Below are 6,134 nucleotides of genomic sequence, written 5' to 3' on the forward strand. Positions count from 1 at the left end.
GGGCGCCACCCGGTGGACAAATAAAAAAATTACAACTCTAAGGCCTGTAGTCCAAAACGAAACCTAAGCTGGAAACCTGACGATCCCTTTGACCGTAATTTTTCTGGCGTGAAAAATAGCGTTTATAATGGGTTTCAATGGGGCACAAATCGGCCACGAGGTTCGATAGTGGATGTATGCCTTTTATTCAGCCATTTAAGCTCATTTAAAAAACTCAGACTGAAATTTTAAAATAAAATGGGAAAAAAATACATTTTTGAAAATTTGGCTATACTCCATTAAGCACAGTGGAAATGGCGTGGAATTGAAAAATGCAAAGGCCACGAAATGGTCCCAGGTTTTACTGAGGGTTTTAAAAAGAGTTTTTATAATGGTTTTATGCCAGTTTTAGACAGGTTGCAGGTTTTATACTGGTTTTCAAAAGGTTGCAGGTTTTATAAAACAAACATTTCTCTAATCATTTCTGCCGTAGCACTAAATCTGTATATTACTAATCCTCTCTATTGATTATAGTTAAAATGGTTTGGAATAATTGGTTGGCCAACTGTCTTGTTTTTTATAGGAAATGCAGAGCATTTTTGAACTGAAATAAAATGTAAAAAATATAGTTTGAATATATGTAAATCAATTACCTGGCTTCAACACAAACATATTAGTTCATGTTAATTTGGTTCGATGTGAATACATTAGGTTGGTTAAATTTCAATATATTAGCTTGGTTCAATAATTAAAATATGGTTCTATGTAAAAAAATCAATTTGGATCAATGCAAAATTTAAAGTTTCAGTCAAGTCTAGTAATATTGTTTATATCAACATAAAAGTATCAGGTCAAATCAAGTGACTCAATTTGGATTCTCTGAAGCCAAATATTTTGGATGTGACAATTGGACATCATTTTTTTTAATTTGAATAGGGTTATTCTTTTTACAGTGTGTGTTGAAAGAATCGGCTGTGCTTAAGTTCACTGAATTTTGGTGCTGTAACCGTAGCTGTAAAACAGTGCAGTATTTTTTTCTTTTAAACAGGTTTTTTTTGGTAAATAATGACCAAAAAAAAAAGGGATTTCTACATAAGTAGTTAGTGCATTGGTTCATCTGGAACTTTTGAAAATGTAAACGGAATACAAAGATTTTAAATCTCACAAACTCGTATTTTACTCACAATAGAACACAGAGGACATATTCCTGATATCTAATTTGATGGCAGCAACACGTCTCAGAGAAGTTAGGATGAGGCAACAAAAGGCCGGAAAAGTAAGAAACAGTGAGAGGAACATTTGATAACTAATTGGCAACAGGTCAGTGACAGGCCTGCAAAAAACTGCAATTTCAGAATAATGTTCTTCAGTTCCAAATTGTCTTTGAACGTCTCGTCATGCACAGGGACAAGGCCGATAACTGTGACCTGTACATTACAACATCAGTGCACGGGCTCAGGAACACTTCAAAAGAACCAGCGAGCAGCTCAGCGTGCAGGTTACTGCTCCATCACACAGAGATGAAGCCACGTGTGACCACGATGGAGAAACAGCACCATGTCCTCTGGACCAAAACTCCTTAAAACAGATCTGAGGTCAGACCCATCCAAACATGGAGGTCCTTAGACTGAAGAGGACGAAGCAGAGCCAGGACTGCTGAGCAGCTGGAATCCTCCATCAGACCATCACACACTGACGTTAGAGAGCAAACATGGACCTGTCCTACTTTTACAGATGTGCTGCTGCCATCACGTAAATAGAATAAAATATGGGTTTCTGAGATTTGCACATCGTTGCATTCTGTGTTTCACCTCAAATTAAACTAGTTTCTATTTTTAAATAGCTGATTAAAAGTACTCTGAGTACTTTGAGAACTGTCTCAGTGTTTGGACTCTAACCAAAATATTTTTTTAAATCCAAACACTGGTTTTAAAAAGCAAACAAAAGCGAGAAGAAAGAGAAAACAAGATCTTTCTTACCTGCAGCGCTGGTTTAACGTCAGGAAAAACCCGGTCTTTTCTCAAGTCATCTTATAGCCAGTTGCTCATGTCCCACTGAAAGGCTGACCTCAAACACAGCACCGCTGTGATTGGCTCAAAGCAGCTTGTGGCAGTGTAAAGGTCCCTGAGCCCATCGGTCTCCGGAGGTTTGTCAGGGTGTGGGTCTGTTAGGACAACGAGCAGAGACATGTGGGACAACCTGACGCGACTCTGAATCTGGTGATTTTTGTGCACACGCACTTCTGACGTGTTTTTCACTGAATACCAGATTCAGTTTTTTTTTAAAAACTCCAGCGCAATGTCTGTTTTATAAGGCCGATACATATTCTGATTCTCGTGTGATAAACACTGAGTTAACAAACTTTAAGTTAAGTTCCTAATCACATTTTATGTTTGCTAGCATGTGCAAAAATAAATAAATACTTAAATGTTCTTCAGAAAGAAAATAACTATTATATAAGTGATTATATCTTTCCTCCTACGATGAAAAGCTGCAGCGTGATATTATTTCCTGCTCTGATATTGAATTCAGAGGAGCGCAGATGTTTCCTCTGAGGTTTATCTAATTTGACTGTTGCTCCTTCCTTCAGGTATTTCATCTGTATATTTGTTCCCATTTTCCTTTTGAAGCTAATTGGTCCCGAGGTCAGTACAACAGAATTTGGCTTCCTTTGAGAAGAACACAGGGATTAATTATCGGGGCTGCTTAATTGGCTCTTTCTGTCACACTACTGGGAATCTCAGAGCTGCAGCTCTAATCAACACCGGCCTGAACACCATGTGATCATGCAGAGACCAAACATCAGAAAAATGAATAAGTTGACATATGAGCATAATGAAAGGCCAAAGATAGTTTGGATAGAGTTTGATGGCGTTAAGATGACTTTATTAAGACAAAAGACAAAACAACGATTTACCTGTTAGCATGCATCGAAAAATCAATAACCAAATATAACTTCAAGTTTATTAAAAATGATAACAGCTTAACATTAAATGGTTTTTCTACCAGAACCTCAAACAACAACATGCGATATTTGATGTGATCTGATGCTATGGTGTTCATTTCAGGACATCCTCAGGTCTCAGGAAAAACGCCATCTAAGCCATCTTATGTTTAGTGAAAGTATTAAAGTTCGCTGCTGTTTGGTTATTGTAGAACATCTGACTAATATTGTTCGTTAATGCTGCTTTCATATACCTGTTCCAAGTAGTACGCTGTGCACGCACGCAGTGAGACAGCGCGAAGGTGAGACCCGCCCCCCCGCGGGAGTGAAGTTGCTTACATGTAATGGCTGCTCGGTTACGTAGTAAAACAAAGCTTGCTAGTAATCACGAATCCAGAGTCATTACTGAACATAAAACATGGTGTCAGAAGTTGTGGTTTGGTCGTGTGCTACAGCCCTGCCGAGCTGTCAGGCTAACGTTTTCTCAGCACTTTGCGGACGAAGCAAACAACCAGCTAGCGTTGCTTGGCTATCGTAGCAAAGGCTATTAAGCATCAACGACCACGTCAGACGGATTCCATAGGCCAGAACCTTTGGTGTTCAGTGGAAACATCGCCGAGAAGTGGTGTGTATTCGAGCAGGAATACGACATATTCATAGCTGCTGCTCATTCCGATAAGGATGTTCGAACTAGAGCGTTCATCCTGCTAAACCTGGCCGGCTCTGAAGCCATCGAGCGGGAGTGCGCCTTCGTTTATGCACCTGCTGTGCACGTGGGGGAAGGAGAACACAGACGATTGGTGACCGAAGCAGAATCGAGAGAAGACCCGGAATGTCTCAAGTGCAAATTTCGGGAACTGTGTAATCCCCAAACAAACATAACAATGGAAAGGCACAAGTTTAACACCAGAAACCAACGACCAGATGAAACAATTGAGTCTTACGTGAGCGACTTGAAAAATAAGGCAGGCAGTTTCAGATTTGGCCAGCTTAAAGACGAGCTATCAGAGACAGACTCGTTTGTGGTATAAATAGTGACAGCATGAGAAAGCAACTGCTGCGCGACAGTGACCTAACTTTGAGCAAAGCAATTGAAATGTGCCAGATATTCGAGCAGACAGATCAACATACAAAACTCTAGCAGCTCCAAAACAAATTATCACGGTCCGGGTCAGCGGCCGTGTGAAGAGTGGAAAGGAGGACTCAAATGATGATCCAAGATGGCGCGGCCACGTCCAGACGCCTTCCTGACCGCTCCGCTCCGACTATCCACTTTTCTTGTTTTTTACTTATTTTTTGCTCTGGTTTACATCCCAAAATCCTCTAGTCTTATAGTATACGACAGCGGATCACTTGTAAACATCGGTGCCAAGGTTGCACATCTACTCATGGACACTTTTAAACCTGACCCTTCCTGGCCGCCAGAGATTCTACGCGGCGCGGAGAACAACAAAGGACGGGCCGCTCATCCGAGGCGCAGAACAAAGAAGCGCCGGGGAAAACGCGCTGGTATTAGGAACAGACTGAGACAGCAGGCGCATCGCGCACCACTGCCCAGTATCCTACTGGCCAATGTACAATCCATGGAGAACAAGCTCGATGACCTAAGAGCAAGGGTCACCTTCCAACGTGACATGAGGGACTGCAACATTCTGTGCTTCACGGAGACATGGCTGTCCCCCACCGTGCCGGACCAGGCCGTAACTCCGTCGGATTCATTCTTTGTGCTCCGCGCGGACAGAACGGCAGAGTCGAACAAAACCAAAGGTGGAGGAGTGTGTTTCATGATAAACAGAAAGTGGTGTGATGCCAGGAGCATTTCTACTCTCTCCAGCGGCTGCTCGCCACATCTGGAGTTCCTGAGCATTAAGTGCCGCCCTTTCTATCTGCCCCGTGAGTTCACCTCAGTCATCGCCACGGCGGTCTACATCCCACCCCAAGCGGACACAGGTATGGCTTTGTCCGAATTACATGATGTGCTGAGCTCGCTTCAAAACAAGGACCCGGGCGCAGCCCTCATTGTAGCAGGAGACTTTAACAAAGCGAACCTCAGACAAGTCATGCCAAACTTTTACCAGCATGTCTCGTGTCCAACGAGAGGGGATCGGATTTTGGATCACTGCTACACGCCATACAAGCAGGGCTACAAAGCTGTCTCACACCCGGCTTTTGGGAAGTCTGACCACAACGCCATCTTCCTCATTCCCCAGTATAAACAAAGCATACGGAGGGAAGACGTGACCACGAAGGAAGTAAAACGGTGGACTGCCCAATCAGAAGCTACGCTACAGGACGCACTCAACGACGTAGACTGGGACATGTTCAGAGCATGCGCAGTCGACATCAACGAGTTTACGGAAGTAGCAGTATGCTTCGTCAATATGCTAGCGGAGGAGATTATCCCCACTGCGAGAGTCACCACATTCCCAAACCAGAAACCGTGGATGGACAGATCGATCCGCACTGCAGTAAACGCCAGGACCGCCTCCTACAACGCAGGTCTCGCCACTGGCGATATGAGCGCCTACAAAGCGGCCTCATACGGCGCGCGGCGCGCGGTGAGAGATGCCAAACGCCGGTACCGGGAACGTGTGGAGTCCCGCTTCCACCAGGGCGACACACGGAGTATGTGGCACGGACTACGCACCATTACGGACTACAAAGCCAGGGACACTGCGCCGATCAATGCCGACTCTGCATTCACCAACGAGCTGAATCGGTTCTACGCCCATTTCGAGGTTAGCCAGGCGGCTAATGCTATCTACCGCCTGACTACCGAGGACAGTGACGTCATCAGCGAGAGACCGGTGACCAGCATCGCGGAGCATGACGTCCGAGCGGCACTGAGGAGAGTGAACACAAGGAAAGCGGCGGGGCCAGACGGCATCACCGGCCGTCTGCTGCGCTGCTGTGCTGACCAGCTAGCAGGTGTGTTCACTTACATCTTCAACGAGTCCCTGGCGAAGTCTGTGGTCCCCACATGCTTCAAAAGATCCACCATCATCCCTGTGCCCAAGAACAGCAAACCCTCATCCCTGAACGATTACCAGCCAGTTGCACTGACCTCGGTAGTAATGAAGGTGTTTGAGAGGCTGCTGAAGAACATCATCTCCTCCTCCATCCCAGACACCAATGATCCGCTGCAGTTCGCCTACAGATCCAACAGATCCACAGAGGATGCCATCGCCCACGTCCTACACACCACTCTCAG

This window comes from Aulonocara sp. 'chitande type north' Nkhata Bay, linkage group LG14, assembly GCF_057382095.1.
Source record: "Aulonocara sp. 'chitande type north' Nkhata Bay isolate Kocher_YH1m ecotype deep benthic linkage group LG14, A_spYH_male_GT1.1, whole genome shotgun sequence".
NCBI lineage: Eukaryota > Metazoa > Chordata > Actinopteri > Cichliformes > Cichlidae > Aulonocara > Aulonocara sp. 'chitande type north' Nkhata Bay.